This window comes from Bos taurus, chromosome 3 (assembly GCF_002263795.3).
Source record: "Bos taurus isolate L1 Dominette 01449 registration number 42190680 breed Hereford chromosome 3, ARS-UCD2.0, whole genome shotgun sequence".
Taxonomy (NCBI): Eukaryota; Metazoa; Chordata; class Mammalia; order Artiodactyla; family Bovidae; genus Bos; species Bos taurus.
Window position 1 is genome coordinate 12439011 of NC_037330.1, and position 23331 is coordinate 12462341.

Consider the following 23331-nt stretch of genomic DNA (forward strand, 5'->3'; position numbering starts at 1 on the left):
ATCCTGCACATCACGTGACTCAGCCAAATTTCTTTTTTTAATTAAAAATTTTTTAAAATAATTAAAAAGAAACTCTTTTATTTGGGATATGTAGCAGAAAGGAGGGATATAAGACTGAAGATGTCAGTGGTCAGCTCTGCCTGTCTGAGAAGTTAGTGGAGAAATGCAGAGGAAAGAGGGGAGGCAGAGACAGAACCCTTTGCTAGACACACATTAAGCCATGTCCATTCCTGACCCCTTCCACCAACTTTACTATTTTTTTCTGGCCCAAGCCTGTTTGTATGGGATTCCTGTCATTTGAAACAAAAATGCCCCATTTTACACAGTCAATTACCAAGTTCATGACAAAGCCCCTATAAAAAGCTAAGTTTCTAAGAATTATAAGTAATAATGTGAATATGATTCTCAAAAATTAATGGCTTGAAAAGAGCAAACATATGTAAGACTCTATAGAAACTGAATACATCAAACAACTTGCTTAATTTAATAGAAAAATAAAAACTGAACTTTGCATATCCTAAATAGAAAATTCACATTCTTTTCAAATTCCATTTATAGCATTTAGAAAAAATGTTAACTGCATGTTATTTCAAAAGACATTATTAGTAAATCCCCAAGTGATACAGGCCATATTCTTTGATAAAATTTAATACAGAGATAAAAAAAGTTTTCAGAAAAGAAATTTATAAGAATCTTAAAAAGTGTATAAATGAACTTATCTACAAAACAGAAAGAGAGTTACAGATGTAGAAAATAAGTTTATGGTTACCATGGGGTAAGTGAGGGAGGGATAAATTGGAAGATTGGGATTGACATATACACACTATTATATATAAAATAGATAACTAATAAGATCTACTGTTTAGCACAAGGAATTTGACTCAATACTTTGTAATAACCTATATGTGAAAATAATCTAAAAAACAGTGGATACATGTACATGTATAACTGGTTGGGGCTTCCCAGGTGGCAAAGTGGTAAAGAACCTGCCTGCCAATGCAGGAGATGCAAGGGACGCAGGTTTGATCCCTCAGTCAGGAAGATGCCCTGGAGGAGGTAATAGGAACCCATTCTGGTATTCTTGCCTGGAGAATCCCCATGGACAGAGGAGCCTGGTGAGCTACAGTCCATAGGGTGGCAAAGAGTAGGACACAACTGAAATGACTTAGCACGCATGCATGCACAAGTGGTTCACTTTGCCTTATACCTGAAACTAACATGACATTGCATATCAACTATACTCCAATAAAAATTAAAAAAAGAAACTAATAAAAGAGGATAAAAATATATTCATAAGAAATTATTAAGTTTCAGGCTATAAAATTAAGTGAAACACAAATTTTCCATACTTTGGAAATTAAATGAAAATATTATACATCAAAATCTGTAGGATGAGATGAAAGTGGTACTTACAAGAAACTATATAGTTTTAAATTCACTTATTAGGAAACAAAGATGAAAAATGAATAAGCATTTGCTTAAGAAATTAAAGAACCACATAAAATAAATGGAAAAGAAAGAAAGATATACTGAAGATAAAGGAGAAACAAATGAATCAGAAAACCAAAACTCAAATATATTTGAATAAAAAAACTAAGCCTGGTTCTTTAAAAAGAGCAATAAAATCGACAAGCATATGGCAAATATGATTAAGAAAAAGAGATCACACAAACTGGAAATGAGAAGAGAGCATAAATGAATATATAAAGGCTGTTTCAAAATTAGATGAGAATACTATAGACAACATTCTGTGATAAATTTAGGTATAATCGTCCAGATTATTTTAACAAGGAATAGAAAATTTGAAGACTAATAAAAAGGATTTAAGAAGCTCAGAATGTTGTTTGGGCTAGTTCCAAAGACTTTGCAAATAGATAATTCCAATACTGTTTCAAACTGCTGCAGAGCATAGAAAATATGGAAAACATCTGAAAACATTCTTATGTGGCAAACCTATCCCTGAAACCAAAATTAGTGCAAAAAAGAAAACTCATAAATAAAGATGCAACATTTGAAATAAATATAATGACTGAGAAGGGTTTATAGCAGGAATTCAATGATTATTTCATATTAAGAAACTTATTAAGGCACTTCTCCACAATAATAAATTAAAGGGAAAAATATTATATATACAGCCATCATTTTTAAATAGTGGCAAGGAGCAGTTTTTCAATTCTGTAATTCTTGCCTAAAGTTTCATCTTCGCACCTACTCGCTGTGTGACGGTGGGTAAGTTACTTATTCCAAATATCATTTCCTCATTTGTAAAATGAGAGTTGTCAATGGACATTAAATGAGATAATCCTAGTAAAGTTTTGAATCCTGCTGCTGCTGCTGCTAAGTCGCTTCAGTCGTGTCCGACTCTGTGCGACCCCATAGACGGCAGCCCAGTAGAATCTGGTTTGTTCATGGGGATTTCACTGTTTCCTTGACAAGGTTTGGTTGTAGCTCCTTGCTCGCCGAGAGCTCTGAATATGCAATCATCTTTGTCTCCTCTCTCCATGCTTCACTTACCCCACTCCCAGGGCTGACTTGATCCTAGTGCAGCATCTATTTCATGCCTATCTGATGATGTAAGTGAAAGGGAAACCGGAAGGCCAGCGATGCTGCTGTTCAGACCAGCGAGAAGGAGAGACAGGGAAAGCTGACAGCTTCTTTTGTCGAACTCCGATTCCTCGAGGGAGAGGAAAACCCATGGAAAGGACACACAAGCCACCGTTTGGCATAACGGCAATCAGTGTTCTGGAAGGAGGCTTTGGACTTGTCCTACCTGCCACGTGGAGTACCGCCACGTTACTGCGCTGGGCCCCCAGGCCGTTGTTGGCTTCACAAGCATAGGTCCCAGAATGCCTTGCGGTCACAGCTAGGTTGAAGGAAGCTCCGCCTCCAAAAGGCGCCGAGGTGTGCCCCAGGGGAACATTTTCATGATAAAACCTGTACAGAATGGGGGGAGATGCTCTCTTGTCCTCACAGCGAAGCTCCACCACGTCCCCAGTCAAGGCCTGGGCCCCAGGAACACTGAAGGTGAGGACAGGACGTGACACTGGAACTGATAAAGGGCGGTTCATCAGAGAAGGTCTCTTGTGCGGGCCCAGACTTATAACCCACTCTCTCTATTCTCACGGTATCCACACAGTACCTCTCAAGCCCTGGGGTTTCTTCCCACTGTGGCACCTTCTGATCTAACGCTGCAGAGACGGTTCCCTATGGCGCTTTGACAATTTCCGGGGAGGAATTCTGGAGACCATACGTCTGACCGAGCCTCATAGCCTTCTTCCTGTCTCCCCTTGCCATCGTCCTTCGGCTCTTCTGCCCCTGTTGTCACTGCTACCGCTGCCACCATCGTTGCAATAACAATCCTAGCATGTTAATGGTTTCCTAACCTCTTCACGGCCCTGATTCTTATCCTTGGAACATCCTCACTGTCACAGAAGGAAACCAATTGCAGTTGGGACTCTCCGGCTAATTAGGAGAACTAGCTACTTACTTCTCACAGTGACGTTCACTGCCTCGCTCTGGATGAGGCCGTAGCCGTTGTCAGCTGTGCAGTAGTAGCGCCCGGCATGGCTCTCCCGGATAACGGGCATCTCCAGCTCTGCTCTCTGGGAGCGCTGACTTTTCTCCCCCAGACTCTCTCTTGTGCCTTCTCTGTGCCAAGAGAACCTGGTTTTCCCGGTGCCTTTGGCCACAGAGCAGACAAGGACGAGCGTCTCCCCTTTAACCACCTGGTCCCTCTGGGGCTGTGTCTCCAGGAGAACTCCAGACACTGGGATTCCTGTGTGAACACAGGACGACAGGTGAGGGCATGATGGGAGGAGGATGGGGCTGGGATGTTGGACAGGGGCACTTTTTATGGGACTTGAAGATACACTCTTCTGCAGGTGCAGAAGGGTGAGGGCCTGGAGGGGAGGCTGGTACCACCTGCTGAGCATTATGGCAGGCGGAGCTGGTGGGATGTTTAGGCAGAGAAGTATTTTTTTTTTTATCAGGGAGGGTACATGCTGAAGGCCCTCAGGTAGGATCACCCTGCTCCTGAATGCTGTAAAAATTCCAACTTGCACTTCCTCTACACTCATTAGCCTTTGCTAATGACCACAGCCCTTAGTGATCTTCCTCCTTCCTCATTTCCAGATAAACTCAGGACAGCAGGAGTGATGGGAAGGGGACTGACAGGGGAGTCCCCACCCACTTCCACCACTTATTCATTGCATGATCTTCATAGATTAATCTCTCTGATCCTCAGTTTTCTCAAAAGTAAAGTGTGGATAATCATACTAACTTCATAGTATTCTCATGAAGATGAAACAGCATGCATGTTCAAAGAACCTGTTACACTGAAGATGTCTAGCAAATGGTGGCTCTTACTGGTACTACTCTCCACTGATGTGGTTGAGATACCAGGGTGCCTGGGTTCAGATTCCAGCTGTGCCGCTTATTTGCTGGGTTCCCTTGGGGCAGGCCACCAAACAGCTCTGTGCTTTCAGTTCCTCATGTGTAAAGTGAGGATGACATAATATCCACTTTATAATTTTCACCTACTTCACAGGGTTACTCTGAGGACTAAATATAAAACTGCTCTGATCAGTGCCTTCCTAGTACTTGATAAACTTTCTACAAGTCTTCCCCTCTGCAAATATTTCTGAGCATCAGAGGGGTTCTGAATTGAATATAACAGCTTGGTTTCAGGTTAATATTTATTAAACTTTTAATAAATGCTGAGGATTCTTATTGATATTTCTCACATCATCATTATCATCATCATCACTTTGTTCCTTCATTGCTCTAGCTGGCTTAAATGTGCCTCCTAGTTGGGGGTCATTCTCTGCAGACAGAGACCATGATTTATCTCTTGGTTCACTGAGCATTCCTCAGTGCTAAGCATACATAAATGCTCCAGAGAGATTATTATTGTTTTTTTAAACTACTTCTTTACTTTTTAAAAAAAAATTATTTTTTAAACTATTTTAAAATACATATGTAAATTATACATATGTATTTTAAATTTATTTATTTGGCTGAACTGGATCTTGTTGCAGCTTGTGAGATCTTTTAGTTGTGGGATGGCTCAGATAATAAAGCATCTACCTTCAATGCAGAAGACCCGAGTTTGATCCCTGAGTCAGGAAGATCCCCTGGAGAAGGCACGGGCAACCCACTCCAGTATTCTTGCCTGGAGAATTCCATGGACAGAGGAGCCAAGTGGGATACAATTTATCAATTTGCAAAGAGTTGGACAGGACTAATCGACTAACACTTCCACTTTCTATGGGATCTAGTTCTCTGACCAGGGATTGAACCTGGACCTCTTGCATTGGGATCATGGAGTCTTAACTGCTGGACCACCAGAGAAATCATATATATATATATATATATATATATATATATATGTTTTTTCTGGTAGGGAGAGCAGAACTGTTGGGAGATGATGCCATGGTAGCAGTTAATAAAGCAGAGCCTGATTGAGTCATTGTAGTCCCCCAACCACAGGCATAGAGGCAGCACAGTTGAAATGAAGAACACAGATCTGAATGGGAACTACAGTTCTCTGCCCACCCAACCTAGCAGCCCAGTACCAATGCTCACTTTGCACTTGTATATAGGACTGCTGACTCTGCTTTGAGACACTGTGAGATACTGTCCTTGCTTCACACCAGTAATATCCTGAGTCTTCTTTCCATATTTCTGAGATCCAAAACTCTGGTGAGTCCCAGTCTGACCTCAGGGTGTAGCCACCCCTGTAGAAGGAGTAGCGAAGTTGGGTCTCTGATCTGTCAGCAGGGAGCTGGGTACCACAGGACAGGGTTACTGAGGCTCCCTCAGTGGGTTGCAAGGGTCTGGTTGTCAGTTGAGGTGCTGGAAACAGCTCTGGAGGGAAGAATTAAACAGAGGCCACCAGTCAGTGAGGTATAGAGTTCCTGTGGAGAAGTGCCTTTTCAGCCCCAGTGAGCAGGAAACAGGCCCAGACTCCAGGACACACAGCCACCCACCATTTCTCCCTTCCTGGGTGGTCTTCTCTGCTCTGCACCTTGCTCCTTCCACACAGGCCCTACTCCTTCCCAGTCTCGTCCACTTAAACAGTGAGACCCTCACCTCGGACAGTGAGCCACGCAGATCTTGTTTGTTCTGTGTCATCTATAAATAAGAACACTTTCCTTTTTGCCTTACAGTAATAGGAGCCGCTGTCACTGGGTCTTGCATTTGAAATGATATAGGTGTTATAATAAGCGGGTAGCCAAGCTCCATCTTTGTAGAACGTCAGTCTCTTTATTTTATTATTGTCTCTGCCAGAGCACCTCACCACCACCTGGTCTCCTTCATAGGCATAGTATGGCATATCGATACTCAGCCAGTCTGCAAAAGATGCAAAAATTTCTATGATTCCAAGGCTCCCCACTCCCATCCCAGCCCTCTAACTTCTGTTCATAAGGTGGAGGGATAGTGCAAACTCATGTACAAGAAGCTGGGCAGCCATAGGTCCCTTGGGACCTACTGGGTCTCTTGGCTTCTGTGCTCAGCAAAGGTGAGCTCTGTTTCACTTAGTGACATATTTTGTCTTCCAAACATCCTAATAGCTTTATGTCTATTAAAAATATTTTGATCCCTTTTTTTTTTCCCCTGGGTGCCAATACTTTTCTGGAATAAATATGGATTTAAAACAGTTCCACTTAACATCCCCTAATATCCATTCAAGGTGACCTCATATCCCTGTGGCAGCCATAATTAACCTTTGCTTTTGTCATTCCTTAGAGGCTCAGCCCAGGAGTACAATTCAAAAAGCTTCCCTTTGTCATTCTCCTTGGATGAAACAATCTGGGCCACTGAGATATCAGCCCTGGGATCTACAGCTTCAATATTCATAATTCCCCACTTGGATGCTTTTTTCAGAGGCATCTGGATGATCCCTAAGAGAAGAGAAGTGGGCTCCTCTACTTGTTCAGATCATTGCCTCCCCACGAAAGAGAGTGGTCACTAGAGAGCGCACGAACAGCCTGGTGTTTTGGATCTGCCCCAGGAGGGAAAACAAACCATACAGTGGAGAGGAGCAAGAAACTATTGCCTGAAAGTTTGTGCAGAAAGAAGGGGGAGTCAACCACCACAGTGCTCTGTGATTCAACCCTGCAGCCTTAGGCTTCTTTGGGGGAAAATTTTTTGGTTGACAGTGGAACTAGAAATTCAGGTTTAAAAATCAATTTGGGATTGTAGTTCATTTCAGTTGCTCAGTCGTATCCAACTCTTTGAGCCCTTGGATTGCAGCACTCCAGGCCTCCCTGTCCATCACCAGCTGGAGTTTATTCAAACTCATGTCCATTGAGTTGGTGATGCCATCCAACCATCTCATCCTCTGTCATCCCTTTCTCCTCCTGCCTTCAATCTTTCCCAGCATCAGGGTCTTTTCAAATGAGTCAGTTCTTCACATCAGGTGGCCAAAGTATTGGAGTTTCAGCTTCAACATCAGCCCTTCTAATGAATATTCAGGACCGATTTCCTTTAGGATGGACTGGTTGGATCTCCTTTCAGTCCAAGGGATTCTCAAAAGTCTTCTCCAACACCACAGTTCAAAAGCATCAATTCTTTGGCATAGTACATTGGGATATTGTAGTACATTGGGATAAATTGCAGGGAAAATATTTGTTGTTCTGATGTAAAATCTAATCCCCGGTCTGAACTTTGGATCATTCCCCTTCAGTGTAAAGACAGGCAGTGCCATACATGAAGGAACAGAGTGGGAAAAGAGACTGCCCTTGAGAGGGTTTTCTTAGGCTGTCTGCCAGCTCACCCCTTCAGCCATGAGTTGATGGTGGAGGGAAGGAGTGCTAGGTCTCAGTGTCTTGTCTCGTGATGTCAAGATCGACACTTGATCGTGATGTCAAAGTGGGATTAATGAAAACTCCAATTCAAAAAGATGCTTGCACCCCAATGTTCACAGTAGCACTGTTTGCAATGGAAGCAGCCTAAATGTTCATTGACAGATGAATGGATAAAGAACATGTATATGCATATTAATATGGATGTACACGCACAATGAATACTGTAGCTGTTGTTGTTCAGTCGCTAAGTTGCGTCTGACTCTTTGGAACCCCATGGAATGTAGCACACCAGACTTCCCTGTCCTCCACTATAAGTGGAATACTACTCAGTCATAAAAGAGTGAAATAATGCCACTTGCAGCAATGTGGATGGACCCAGAGATTATCATACTAAGTGAAATAAGTCAGACAGAGAAAGGCAAATACTATAGAGCACCTATATGTGGAATCTAAAATATGATACAAATGGACTTATTTATAAAACAGAAACAGACACAGACATAGAAAGCAAATTTATGGTTATCAAAGGCGAAAGGGGGAAAAGGATAAATTAGGAGTTTGGGATTAGTAGATACAAACCATTATATATAAAATAAACAACATGTGTTTACTGTATAGCACAGGGAAACATATTCAATATCTTGTAATAACTTATAATGAAAAAGAATGTATATGTATAACTGAATCACTCTTCTGAAAACCAGAATCTAACAAATTTGTAAGCCAACTATACTTCAATTAAAAAAAATGCGAAGTGGGATTCATAAGGAGGTGGAGAGAAAGCTTTCACATTATGATAAACATTTTCTCATCTTTTAAATTTTCTGTTTTTGTTGTATTTTACAACATTCACAGTCAGTATAGGGATCTCTATTTATATAATTGGAGAAGTAAAAGGTGACCTATCCCAGTGTTCTTGCCTGGGAAATCCCTTGGACAGAGGAGCCTGGTGGACTAGTCCACAGGGTTGCAAGAGTAGGACACAACTTAGGGACTAAACCACCACCACCACCATATATATAATACATTAAAGGTACATGCTTAAAATTTTTTCTTGATAGAACAAAATGATCAAATAAGTTCAGAGATGATTACTCCATATTTTTTTAGCTACTTCAAAAGCCCCACCATTAGGCTAGGAGGTTGGAGTGGATGGTGGGAGTCATAAGTATTGATAAAGAGAAAGAAGTCTTAATGCCTTCTGGAGACCAAAAGTTTTCTTCCTCAACATTGGGCAAGGTTTTGCTTCTCTGATAGCTCAGTTGCTAAAGAATCCACCTGCAACACAGGAGACTTCGGTTTGATTCCTGGGTCAGGAAGATCCACTGGAGAAGGGATAGGCTACCCACTCCAGTATTCTTGGGCTTTTCTTGTGGCTCAGCTGGTAAAGAATCCACCTGCAATGCAGGAGACTTCGGTTCGATCCCTGGGTTGGAAAGATCCCCTGGAGAAGGGAAAGGTTACCCACTCCAGTATTCTGGCCTGGAGAATTCCATGGACTGTATAGTCAATGGGGTTGCAAAGAGTCGGACATGACTGAGTGACTTTCACTTTCACTTCACTTTCAGTGAAGATTACAGAAATTAAAACTTAATTAAAGAAATATTTGAAAAATAAGATTTATGTGACCAACTTGGTAATATTGACAACAGCTGGAGTTAGATAAGAAATGTGACTACAGGTTACACAGAGTCTGGGACAAAGATTGGACCCTTTTCCCTGTTTACTTACAGACCCATTCCTTTGAGGCCTTCCCAGATGGCGCTAGTGGTAAAGAACCTGCCTGCCAGTGCAAGAGACATAAGCAACTTGGGTTCAATCCCTGGGTCAGGAAGATTCCCTGGAGGAGGGCATGGCAACCCACTCCAATATTCTTGCCTGGAGAATCCCATGGACAAAGGAGCTTGGTGGGCTACAGTCCATAGGGTCACACAGAGTCAGACACAACTGCAGTGACTTAGCATGCATGCATGCCATTCCTTTGAGGAAGGTACAATTGTACATATGTGCACATTATACTATAATTTCACGGAGTTCCGTGGATCCTATGAAGCTGATTCAGAGACCCTCTAATGTGTTAAGAACACTTTTGCTTAAAATAACAAAATATAATGTATATCATCAGATATAAAAGTACTAGATTTATAAGTATCACTTTCCATCCCTATAGCAGGATAAATACTCTCTCAAAGGAATCATTAAAGAAGGAAGTGTAACTTTCCAGGTTAATATAAAGGCAAACTTTCTTTTTCATTACATTAGAATTTTAATTTAAAAAAAGAAAGAAAAACAAGTTAGACATGGGTAGTTTGCAATCCAAATATAAGATTGAGGGAAGTTCTTGTTTTTTTTTTTTGCACAGCATCTTCCTAGCCCACTGGTTTTCTATTATAAATATTTTCCATCACTGTCTCTAGTGCTTCTGGTGGAGGCGACTGAACTCCTGTGGATGAAACCAGGAGAACATTTTCCCAATACTACATTGCATGATTTGCTTTCTCTTCATAAATTAAATTCTTTCCTGTCCCAGGGCTTAATAGTAAAGGGAGAGGAATTCATTGCCTTGGAGTGTCAGGGTAGGGTCTTTTGCCCATCAAGCAGGCAGGTAGCAAAGATGAATGTGACATCGGAGCATTCCTGCCCCGGCTGGGACCAGGGTGAGACACTGGCCTTGTGTTCTCTTCACCCCAGTCCAAGCCCTGATCTCCAAAACCCTCACCTAAGAGGCTGGGGGAAGTGGTATCTTCCTTGCATAGCAGAGTAACTATGATTCCTAGAGATCTAAAAGAACAACACCACCAAAAGAGTAACTCACCTGACTGCACGCTGATAGGAGCTGTGGGGGAATAGAGTCAGAGAGGTTACTGTAAGACCAGAATAACGATCTTTTTAAAAAAAGGTTATAACTCTCTAAAAATATTTCCAACAATTCTCTTTTCCCCTTTCCTCTATCCCTTCTTCCCTCTACCCCTACTCTCCCTTCCCTTCCATCCTCCTTCCCTCAGTTCCTCTATTTTCCCTTCTATCTCCCCTTCCTACCTTCACAACATTCCTATAGAACTAACTACATTCCTAACAAACCGAATGTTTGTTTTGTAACACAAAACACTCTGTAAACACAAACCATCTCCTTTACCAGAAGTTGGTTATTTTGCAAGTAAATTCTCAGTTTCATGACTTACTATCTCCTCTCCCACCTTCTCTTTTTAAGACTGATTTTTGTTTGTTTTGTTTTATTTTGAGATACATTGCCTGCCTGGTGGCAACACACAAACCAGGAAGGGTCGGGAAGGAAATGGAGGTGTCCTCTTGACACTGTTTCCCTTTTCCCCTATTTAGATCTAGTACTGTATTTGCACCCATATACAAGAGTCATGGCTTCGGTGGCTCAGAGGTAAAGAGTGCCTGCAATGCAAGAGACACAGGAAATGGTGGTTTAGTCTCTGGGTGGGGAAGATTCCCTGGAGAAGGGCATGGCAGTCCACTCCCAGTATTCTTTCCTGGAGAATCCCATGGACAGAGGAGCCCGTGGGCTACAGTCCATGGGTTCTCAAAGAGTCGGACATGAAGCGACTGAGCATGCATGCATACACACAAGAGTCATATTAATCAGCAAAAAACACAATTTCATATCTGGGTAGCAAGTATTGAAGCCTCTCCAAAACCTAAGTCTAGGAAAGTTGGAGTTTAACCAAAAATGTTGTAATTTGAAGTGGAAGTGGGGTTGGCGGCAGAGGAAGATTGAAATGGGCTAGAAATAAAATTTATCCTAACAGAAAATTCCTTTGATGTCCTTTTAAGAAGCTTTCCAATTTTGTTAGAGATCAAAGTAGAAATGGTTATTAAACAAAGGGAGAAGGCATTAGTATTTGGAAAAGAAACTCACAGTCCTTTGTTTTTCCTGGGAACCCTGCTCATCAGTACTCATTTGCATATTACCTATTATAGGTCCTGAGTTAGAAACTGAAGCCCATTGCTACTAATCCTAGCAGGAGAAGAAGACATTCTGGGTGCCCAGGTACAGGTGATTCTGCTGTGTGTTTGTGTTAGTCACTCAGTGGGGTCCAACTCTTTGCTACCCCATGAACTGTAGCCCATAGACTCCTCTGTCCATGGGATTCTCTAGGCAAGAATACTGGAGTGTGTAGCCATTCCCTTCTCCAGGGAATCTTCCTGACCCAGGGATCGAACCCAGGTCTCCTGCATTGGCAGACAGATTCTTTACCCTCTGAGCCATGAGGGAAGCCCGGTTCTTCCCCGGCTGTCCCCAAGTCCTGCTGCAACATCCTACCCACCAAGGACCAGAAGCAAAGGCCACAGGAACATGAGGCTGGAGGTGAGAAGTTCTCCCAGTGACTGGTGCAGCTCAGGTCCCAGAGCAGAATCCACAGTCTATCCCCATGGACTGTGAAGCCAGGATTGGGCACTGTGGTTCAGGTTTTATTTTATAGAAATAAAAAAAAAAGGAAGTAGGAAATCTCTCTGTTTGACAATCAGCATTGTCCTCACCCCTGACCCCACATATGCTGAGAAAGTAAATGTTGTTCTTCTGGGTTTTTTTTTTTTTTTTTTTTGAGAGGAGTGGAGGCTGTGCTGGGTCTTGGTTGTGGTGTGTGGGCTCTAGAACACTCGGACTCAGTAGTTTCTGTGTGCGGGCTGAGTCACCCTGCAGTATGCGGGATCTTAGTTCCCTGACCAGGTATCAAACCCATGTCTCCTGCATTGAAAGGCAGATTCTTAACCACTGGACTACCAGGGAAGTTTCTAAATATTCTTTACAGACTTGCTCAGATATATGTGTTTTGATTAGAAATGCTCCTTAAAATGTAAGATACCTTCACCATGTAGCTAAGGTCCCTCTAGAGAAGCTGTCTAACTTGTTTTGACTCTGCAGTGACTGTTGATTTAATTCTGGGACTGCTAAAATTCATATTACCTGCATGGTCTTTTTGAAAGAGAAATCCCTTTTACCACTCAGAATGCATGGTCTGTTATTCAATTCCTAACACTGTGACACCATGCTAACACCACATGGATGCTGCTCTTTGGAGATCTGCTTTACCACATGAAGAAATAATAAGCATTTGTTAAAAATGATGGTGGATTAGAATGGTATTAAATGGTATTATATAGTCCAGGAACTCAGGAAGATACAAATTCTGCCCAACCCAAGTCATCTCTGCCCATGAGATGTTCCAGACAGATACAAGCAGAATGGAAAAAGTAATACACTCTGTGGCATTAACCTTGAGGTATTAGCCCCAAATTACTTTACAGTAATTTGGGCTTTAACACCCACAGGACAGGTCACATCTGTCTCCTCACATTCCAAAGGTCAAGTATCAATTTTGGAAGACAGCTCTTGTATCAGGCTGGAAATAGACTCAAACTAGTCTTAAAAGAAGAGGCTTTAATGAAAGGACTGACTTATAGAGATGTGGACAGGGTTGAAATAACAAACTAAAGATGATGAGTCACCCCAAGGCCAATCACAGTGGGACACTGTTACAGCCCTTGTACTGAAGATGCAAGGGGAGGAAGGAGAGTTACAAAAGCCCAATGCGAACTGGAATCACCAAGGAGGGGCCACCAGGCAGAGCTGTGACTGTGGAGGATGCAGCTACTGCTGGAGATGAGGCACTGAGGCTGAGGGGAGAGGGGATGCCCTGACCTCTCCCTGCTGCCCTGTCTTCACTTAGCATTCTCTCTTCTATTGATAGAGTCCAACTGTAAGTCAGTGGGGCTGACTGATGTAGTGTGCAGGGGTCAGCAAGCCAGGGTGCAGAGCAGCCAAGAAGGGCTGACAATGAATCCAGGGTGGGATGAAAGTGGTTCAAGTGGAGAATAATTTGTAGAGACCTAAATGGAAGTGGGGGGGCGGGGATTATACCAGCATTAGAAGCTCCTTCCCAGCAAAAACCTTTCTTTTTCCATGTTCCCCACTTGATGCTATCAGTGTATTGTTGAGTGTATTGTTGAGATGAGACCGAAAAGACATTTAGGTGGGGGCAAAACCTAAATATTATTATCTTGTAAGCCATACCAGGAAGGAATATTGACAATGGAATAAACAAGGCAAATGAACACTTCTTCACTAGGACTTTGTTGGTTCCTCCAAATGGCCCTCACACACAGAAGGCAAGGATAGATGAAGAAAGAGGCAGACCACTCCAGATTGGTAGGTGGCAGGTTTAATAAGCAAGGGAACTTACGAGGTTTGTTTTGAGTGGCCACAAGTGAGTGATTTTTGCACTCACCTATGACCTGCCTCTTGAGAAACCTGAAGGTCAGGAAGCAACAGTTAGAACTGGACATGAAACAACAGACTGGTTCCAAATAGGAAAAGGAGTACATCAAGGCTGTATACCGTCAGCCTGCTTATTTAACTTATATGCAGAGTACATCATGAGAAACGCTGACTGGAAGAAGCACAAGCTGGAATCCAGATTGCCAGGAGAAATATCAATAACCTTAGATATGCAGATGACACCACTCTTATGGCATAAAGTAAAGAGGAACTAAAAAGCCTCTTGATGAAAGTGAAAGAGGAGAGTGAAAAAGTTGGCTTAAAGCTCAACATTCAGAAAATGAAGATCATTCCATCTGGTCCCATCACTTCATGGCAAATAGATGGGGAAACAGTGGAAACAGTGTCAGGCTTTATTTTGGGGGGCTCCAAAATCACTGCAGATGGTGATTGCAGCCATGAAATTAAAGGACACTTACTCCTTGGAAAGAAAGTTATCTACCCACCTAGATAGCATATTAAAAAGCAGAGATATTACTTTGCCAACAAAGGTCCGTCTAGTCAAGGCTATGGTTTTTCCAGTGGTCATGTATGGATGTGAGAGTTGGACTGTGAAGAAAGCTGAGTGCCGAAGAACTGATGCTTTGGAACTGTGGTGTTGGAGAAGACTCTTGAGAGTCCCTTGGACTGCATGGAGATCCTAAAGGAGACCAGTCCTGGGTGTTCATTGGAAGGACTGATGCTGAAACTCCAGTACTTTGGCCACCTCATGCGAAGAGTTGACTCATTGGTAAAGACCCTGATGCTGGGAGGGATTGGGGGCAGGAAGAAAAGGGGACGACAGAAGATGAGATGGCTGGATGGCATCACCGACTTGATGCACATGAGTTTGGGTGAACTCTGGGAACTGGTGATGGACAGGGAGGCCTGGTGTGCTGCGATTCATGGGTTGCAAAGAGTCGAACACGACTGAGCGACTGAACTGAACTGAACCACATTTTAAGAGTTTATTTAGAGGCTTTAGCTGGGTTCAGACATGTACGCTGTCCATATGATCTCAGTAATGCACTGCTATCTCAAGGCTGTGTCCTTGAAAATGGCTCCCACTGTGGGAACACAGAGAAGAGTGATGAGCCTACAATTGTCTGAGTCCAGTTCTTGGGTCATTGACAGTCGTGTGCTCTGATTACTTCCATTAACATTTTACCTTTGGAGATTGACTCTTACAGTCTCATACAGCCTTTCTTGCACAGTGTGCCCTGAGTAGTCAGCAAGGGGTATCACCAGCTTGGAGGTGGCGTGTTTGGCCATTATCTGGCTGCACCAGAGTCAGATACCATGGCAGTAATAGAGAAAACACAAATCAAGATAATGATTACTAACACAAGTAACAGTTTTTTCCACTAACAGGCCTATGATCGAAGTCGTGAATTTACTAATTCCCCCAGGGTAGGGTCAGATCACTCAGAGTGTTTACTTGTGTTTTTATATGGTTTAAAGATGATAACATTAGCATATCAGCTATGAACATACAACACTGTGGATCATGGCACAAATTTCACCTTGCGAGGCAATAATAATGTCCAAGACCATTTTATTTTGGAGGGCAGCTTTTCTCTTCTATTGAGAGCATTTCAGGGTTCAGTAAGGACAGGCTTTGCTGGCTGTCATTTAAGACTTGTTGGGTGAAGTTTGTAAGGACTTATATATATGCTATAATGTCCTCCAGACCAATGGAGGGAACAGACAGTGGCCACATGATTACAAAATGGAAAACAGAACCTGGCCATCTGACCTTGAGGAGAATGAAATTGGTATCTAGGAACTTGACTTGGTTGTGCGCTGGGGGAGGTGGTAGTCAGGCCTGAGGAGATGGTCTGAGGGCAAAATACATGGGAACAGGACTCTTGCCTTCTCTCCTTTCTCAATAGGGTATATCCCATTCCAGGTATAATGTGTTTCAACAAGTCCTATCTGTAGTGGGACAATAGGCTCCCAGTGGAGACTGAGTAGTTCCCCAAGGCTGTGAAGTAACTCATTCATCCTGGTGGGACTGAGACAGAAAGACAGGAGTACAGCCATTTTTCAAAAAGACCAGGGAATGCCTTGACCCAAACAGGCCTAGAAACTAAAGAACAAAGGCTCTGGGGACCCAAGTCCTAGAGACAAAAAGCTAGGTTCGCAGGAATAAAAAAATTAGCTTTATTTCTGTTGTACTAATAAGTATACTTAGCTGCCATAAAACAGGAAGTTCAACTATAGATTTTAACCTTATCTGTTCCTGTACTTTCTTGCAGTAAAGTCTCATGTATTTCTTTCCTCTCATAGAAGTGTTGCTCCCTATTCCTGAAAGCCACCCTGGCATCACCTGCTTCAGATCAAAGAAATCTGATGATTTCTGGAAAACGCCAGTGTTCATGAGACAGATTCTCCCTTTTGTTATAAAAGGAGCTTGCCCTTTTTACTGGGGGAGCTGGTTCTTTTATCTTTCTTCTGCCTTCTCTATTCTGCATAAGTTATCTCTTTTAAGAAAAAGCTTTGCATGCCTAGGAATCTTATGGAGACCATATTTATTTCTATGATATTGCTGTCCAAGATTTTGGAAAGGGCCCAGTAACAGATGTTCCATGGAAAATTCCAGTAGACAATTCCTTGCCCAGGTGTCACGGGGCTTGGTGTTCTCAGCAGCATAGCTCATTGATCCGGTGTCTGTTTCCCATGATTTCCATACCTTCAGAGTATTTGGTGCCTCAACAGGGCTCCTCAGTCTAGTGTATGGGGCAGCAGGCCCTGCTGGTTGAGCATTCAAATGTATTAAAGCCTGGGACATGACTTTAGTCTTCCTGGCCGAGGTGGTTTTACCTGTTAGTAATTTAATCTGCTGTTTTAATATTCTCTCTCTCTCTTTTTAAATTAACCTGCAACTTGCAGGTGATAGGGGAGATGGAACCTCCATTAAATGTCAGGTTCTTTTTCTCAATCTTCCATATCATGACTTTTGAAATGTACCCTAAATGTCTGTTTGACAAGTGTACCTGTATATGGTGCTGTTTCTTCAGTCTTCTAATGGTAGTAGCCTGGTTTGCTTGGCAATAGAAAAGAGCTTGAGTTAAGCCAGACACAGTTTACCAAACAAACAAGGCATATTTAGAATCTTTGCTCAGAGGGAGGGGGGCAATATGACCAATTTGTCAGTCCCTCACCAGTTGGGAATTCTGGGGGATGGCTCCAGACTACTTTGGCAGTTGTCTTGGATATTTTTTAGAGCACACAAAACATGCTGTTACTGTATTAGCCAAGTTGCTGTATTTTAAAGGCAACCTGGCATCTTTGGCATTATGCCACCCTACCCAGACATTGTGGTGGGCACCCTTTTTTATGCACTCAATCTGCTGTATCTACAGAAGGGGCAGTTGCTAGGGCTTGTACCTAAGCTAGGGCATCAGCTTCCTAATCATCAGGGGGTGTCAGCCTCTTATGAGTTGGGATGTGGAAGACAGTGAGGATGGCCTAGGCTCTTGTGAACCCAAACGTCTTTCCCTTTCCACATCCCCTGAACAACAAGGGCATATTCATGATCATCCATCCCTGGGCTCTCCGTTGTTCAAACCAAGGGTTAATCCCTATAGAAAAGCCTGCTGCTGCTGCTGCTGCTGCTAAGTCGCTTCAGTCGTGTCTGACTCGGGGCAACCCCATAGACGGCAGCCCATCAGGCTCCACCATCCCTGGGATTCTCCAGGCAAGAACACTGGAGTGGGTTGCCATTTCCTTCTCCAATGCATGAAAGTGAAAATGAAAGTGAAGTCGCTCAGTCGTGTCTGACTCTTAGCGACCCTATGGACTGCAGCCTACCAGGCTCCTCCATCCATGGGATTTTCCAGGCAAGAGTACTGGAGTGGGATGCCATTGCCTTCTCCAATAGAAAAGCCTAATGTCAGTAATAGGGGTTAATGGCCCGGGTTCATGAGTAATCACCAGCCAAACTGCTCAAGCCTAGCCCATTGGCTGCTGTGGTTTGTGTCTGTTTCCAGGCAGTTGAGTAACAGGCATGTTGGGATTTTTTTCATTCTCTCTTTATAGGCTGCAGGGGCTACCACAGACATAGACAGTGTGGTATTTGGAGAATCTATAGTGACTAGTTTTCCTTTCAGTCCCAAAGAAGGGCAATGCCAAAGAACATTCAAACTACCACACAACTGTACTCATCTCACACGTGCAAAGTAATGTTCAAAATTCTCCAAGCCAGACTTCAACAGTATGTGAACTGTGAACTTCCAGATGTTCAAGCTGGGTTTAGAAAAGCTAGAGGAACCAGAGATCAAATTGCCAACATCCATTGGATCCTAGAAAAAGCAGGAGAATTCCAGAAAAGCATCTGCTTCTGCTTCATTGACTACACCAAAGCCTTTGACCATGTGAATCACAAAACTGGAAAATTCTTCAAGAGATGGGAATACCAGACCATCTCACCTGCCTTCTGAGAAATCTGTATACAGGTCAGGAAGCAACAGTTGGAACTGGACATGGAACAACAGATGGGTTTCTAATTGGGAAAGGAGTACATCAAGGATGTATATTGTCACCCTGCTTATTTAACTTCTATGCAGAGTACATTATGAGAAACGCTGGGCTGGAAGAAGCACAAGCTGGAATCAAGATTACTGGGAGAAATATCAATAACCTCAGATATGCAGGTGACACCACCCTTATGGCAGAAAGAAAAGAGGAACTAAAAATTCTCTTGATAAAGGTGAAAGAAGAGAGTGAAAAAGCTAATTTAAAACTCAACATTCAAAGAACAAAGATCATGGCATCTGGTCCCATCATTTTATGGTAAATAGATGGCGAAACAATGGAAATAATGACAGACTTTATTTTCTTGGGTTCCCAAATCACTGCAGATGGTGACTGCAGTCATAAAATTAAAAGATGCTTGCTCCTTGGAAGGAAAGTTATGACAGACCTAGACCGCATATTAAAAAGCAGAGACATTACTTTGCCAACAAAAGTCCATCTAATCAAGGCTATGGTTTTTCTAGTAGTCATGTATGGATGTGAGAGTTGGACCATAAAGAAAGCTGAGTGTCAAAGAATTGATGCTTTTGAACTGTGGTGTTGGAGAAGACTCTTGAGAGTCCCTTGGACTGCAAGGAGATCCAACCTGTCAATCTTAAAGGAAATCAGTCCTGAATATTCATTGGAAGGACTGATATTGAAGATGAAACTCCAATACTTTGGCCACCTAATGTGAAGAACTGACTCATTTGTAAAGACCCTGATGCTGGGAAAGATTGAGGTCAGGAGGAGAAGGGGATGACAGAGGATGAGATGGTTGGATGGCATCACTGACTCAATGGACATGAGTTTGGGTAGACTCTGGAAGTTGGTGATGGACAGGGAGGGCTGGCGTGCTGCAGTTCATGGGGTCGCAAAGAGTCAGACACGACTGAGAGACTGAAATGAACTGAACTGAATATCCACCACAAGGCCTGGTATCACCTGCATTTTTAGAGACAGTGGACTGGCAGGTAGGGTGCTCCTTGGCTGAAAATAAGCTCCGCATGTGTGTGTGCAAGCGCTTAGTTGTGTCCGACTCTGTGCTACCTCACCAGAGCTCTGTAGCCCACCAGGTTCCTCTGTCCATGGAATTTTCCAAGCAAGAGTACTGAAGAGTGTTGTTGTTTACTACTCCAGAGGATCTTCCTGAACCAGGGATTGAACTCATGTCTCTTGCGTGTCCTGCATTGGCAGGTGGATTCTTTACCATTGCACCACCCAGAAAATAGGCTGCTGCTTAGCTGAAGTGCAGGTTTGAGTCATGGCAGAGGTGGGTTGATGAAACATATTTTTAATCCACCCCTTGATAGGAAGGGAAGTTCTTACTGTGTTCCTTTGTGAGCTGCTGTACCTTGAAGATTGCTATGTACACTGCTAGGAGCTGTTGCTCTGAGGGAGTCAGTCTGGTTCTTGCCCCTTCCAGAGTCCTAGGGTCACTGTTTCCTGTTGTCTCTGCCACAGCTTCCAGAGTCAGAGATACAATCTAACTGTTTCAGTAGCCTTGTTTGGGAGATGGCCAGAGCTTTAATTTGTTTCAATTAGTATTTTTGCCCGGAGAAGGCAATGGCACCCCACTCCAGTACTCTTGCCTGGAAAATCCCATGGGTGGAAGAGCCTGGTAGGCTGCAGTCCATGGGGTCGTGAAGAGTAGGATATGACTGAGCGACTTGACTTTCACTTTTCACTTTCATGCATTGGAGAAAGAAATGGCAACCCACTCCAGTGTTCTTGCCTGGAGAATCCCAGGGACGGGGGAGCCTGGTGGGCTGCTGTCTAGGGGTCGCACAGAGTCGGACATGACTGAAGCGACTTAGCAGCAGCAACAGCAGCAGCAGCAGCAGCAGCAACAGCAGCAGCAGCAGCAGCAGTATTTTTGCCTTCTCAAAGATGGCTTGCTGGGACTTCCATGGTGGTCCAGTGGCTAGGACTCCAAGCTCCCAAAGCAGGGGGTCTGGGTTGGATCCCTGGTCAGAGAACTAGATCCCACATGCTGCAACTAAAGATCCCTTATGCCACAACTAAGACCCAGTGGAGCCAAACAAATAACTGAAAACTCTTTTTAGAAAGGTAGCTTTCTGTTCTGACCTCCAGCTCCCCATGTGCTTTCTCTTTACTCTGCAGTATAAGTGACAGAGACACCGGCCAGAGGGGAGTAAAAACTTTCCCAAAACCCCAAATCTCTGCAAAAATTTGCATTTCTTTTACATTCTTAGAGGTTTGATAGGGTTGCATCTTATCAATAATAGCTCCTGGACAGTATGCTTGTTAACAGAGCAAACAACTCCTCAGAACATTGTGATAGTGCCTGGGCATTGAATTTTTTGCAGCTTTACTGCTAGCCTCTGTCTTGAAGACGTTTCAGCAAAATTTTCAGGGTGTCCTGCAGCATATGTATGTCTTCACATGTGTTAACATTACATCATTAATATAATGGGCCCATTTTATTGACATGAGGAAGAAAAGGAGGGATGGATCTAGGGTTATCAGTCCATGACATGATGTGGGGAAGTGCAGGTAACCTTGGGGAAGTACTTGAAAAGTCCGTTGTTGTCCCTTCCACATGAAGGCAATTTGGTTGCATTGTACATGACATGTGGGGTTTAGCTCCCCTACCAGGGATCAAACCGGCACCCCCTGCCAGAGTGGAGTCACTGGAAGTGCAGAATCTTAACCACTGGACCACCAGGGAAATCCTGTATAAAATAATTTTGGCATTATTCTTCAGAGATAGAAAAATATCACATATACGTAACATATAGTCATAGATAAATGTAACCATACACAGAAATTTAAACATAGACCCCACATTTTTTATTCAGAAACTTTAGCCATGAATCAGGTACCCACTTATATGACAAATGCTTTTTATTAGTACTTTGGGGAAAGACTTTTAAGATTGATGAATAATCTTATGGAGGCTGTGAATTATATTTTGGGCAAGGGAGCTTCTATAGCAGTCTGTATTTCAAAAATTCTGTCCACCTCTTTTTTTTGTCTTTGGATTGTGTTGGGCAGTGTTTTAGTTATCTCCTGAGGTATTTACATTAATGTTCAAAAGACAAGATAATATTTACAACTTCAAGTGGATAGAGAAAGAATGAAAGTTTTCCTCCTATATATTTTGGACTATATTTGTTTATTATCAGAAGTCTAGGATACTTGTTATTTAAAATTTTCCTTTGTATGAGGGCTCAGATGGCAAGAGGAGCTCCATCCATTTTATTGTCAATCATCATAATATCCTCCCCTTTGTTCTGATCACTTTCACAGAGATTTTTACCTCTTAGCATCCTAATCAGGCTTTGTCATGAGCACTCGGACCTTAATCTGTGGCAACGTGTGCCCTCCTAGCTTTGTAAAGCAGCATGCTAAGGTCTCTAGCTGATTATTCTCTTCTTCTGCCCTGTCTGCCAGCCCCAGGTTAGCAGGGCATTGGACAGTAGCACAACTTTTCCTAACTTCAGCTCGCATCCCAGCTTCCTAACTCAGGCTTTCTAACTCTAGTTGGGCATTGGTGGGCACAGAACTGCCCAAGTAGCGGCCATTCTACTGCATCAGCCATTCATTTCTCTTCTTTGCCACAGTGTACTCACTACATGTAGTTTCTCAAATGTGTTAAAGCAGCTGGCATTTTCTGGGGACCCCTCTACTCAGTTGGCAGTCCACACAACACCTAACACAGGAGCCACCCTTCCACACATAGAGGTCGTTGGCCAACTCAGGATTTCCCCCATGGATGTCTGTTTCCCAAGGCCACTTTGAAGTCCTGGCTGGCTCATCAATTGCTGGTACACAAACTGGCCCCCATGCACAGAGGGCAAGGAGAGACAGAAGAAAGAGGCAGATCACTCCAGATTGCTAGGCAGCAGGTTTAACAAGCAAGAGAACTTACTCATAGGGCTTATCTTGGGTGGCTACAAGATGAGTAAACTTCTGCACCTTCCCCCAAATCTTTTTTTTTTTTTTTAAATAAACACACCATAAATGGGTTCAGTCTGTATACTGTCCAGATGCTATCAACAGCACATTGTTCTGTCAAGGCTACGTCCTTGAAAAAACAGCTCTCATTCTAACGACAGTGGGAAGGAAGGAACTTCAAACACAGAGGAGGGCGTGAAGAGCTTCTGATTGCCCAGGGCCAGGTCTCGGCTCAACTGCTGGTCACGTTCTTTTGATTACTTCCTTCAATACAATTTCGGATCCAGATTCCCAAATGTAGCTCTTTTTAGCTTGAAGTCTTTGCGAATTTACAGCTCCTTTTCCACAAGTCAGTCAATCTTTGGAACACAGATGTGTGCATAAGAGTTGAAGCAAGCCAGAGCTTCTCTAAGCTACCGGGTACAGGCCTTTCTTTGCTAAATTTGTTTATGTTTGCAGCCTGTAGGTATAAGGAGGCTGGAGCAGGCAGCATCTGAGGGCACAGACTCCAGGCCTGCTTTGTTGAATATAGGGGAGAAGAGAGGGTAACAAAGAAATTCTGTCCATATAGATACATACACGTTCTACTTTATGATGTCTTTGACATTTCAGCCTCCAGGAGGCTGGCAAATAATTGTTCTGGGTAAGCTTTCATTCAGAAGTAGGTATATGAAGGTGGGTTAAGTCAAAGCAATGTTTGAGAAAGAACAAGATTATGTGACAAAGATAGGAATGAATGACAGAATCAGAGGCAGAGAAGAAACATGCCACCGGAATATTCCAACCATGAATCAAGGATTT

The 23331-nt window shown here is 43.0% G+C and overlaps 1 protein-coding gene and 1 long non-coding RNA gene across 2 annotated transcripts in view; one reads left to right on the plus strand and one right to left on the minus strand.

Moving 5' to 3' along the window:
• LOC531264 (CD5 antigen-like) overlaps positions 1-2729 on the minus strand; it is a 48264-nt gene extending 45535 nt beyond the window's left edge. The window contains exon 1 of the mRNA XM_059884957.1: positions 2515-2729. The gene's annotated coding sequence lies outside the window, so the exon portion shown is untranslated. The remainder of the gene's footprint in view (positions 1-2514) is intronic.
• Positions 2730-2807: 78 nt separating this feature from the next.
• Positions 2808-23331, plus strand: part of LOC132344825 (uncharacterized) — a 28228-nt gene continuing 7704 nt past the window's right edge. The window contains exon 1 of the long non-coding RNA XR_009493841.1: positions 2808-3024. This is a non-coding gene — a long non-coding RNA (uncharacterized lncRNA). The remainder of the gene's footprint in view (positions 3025-23331) is intronic.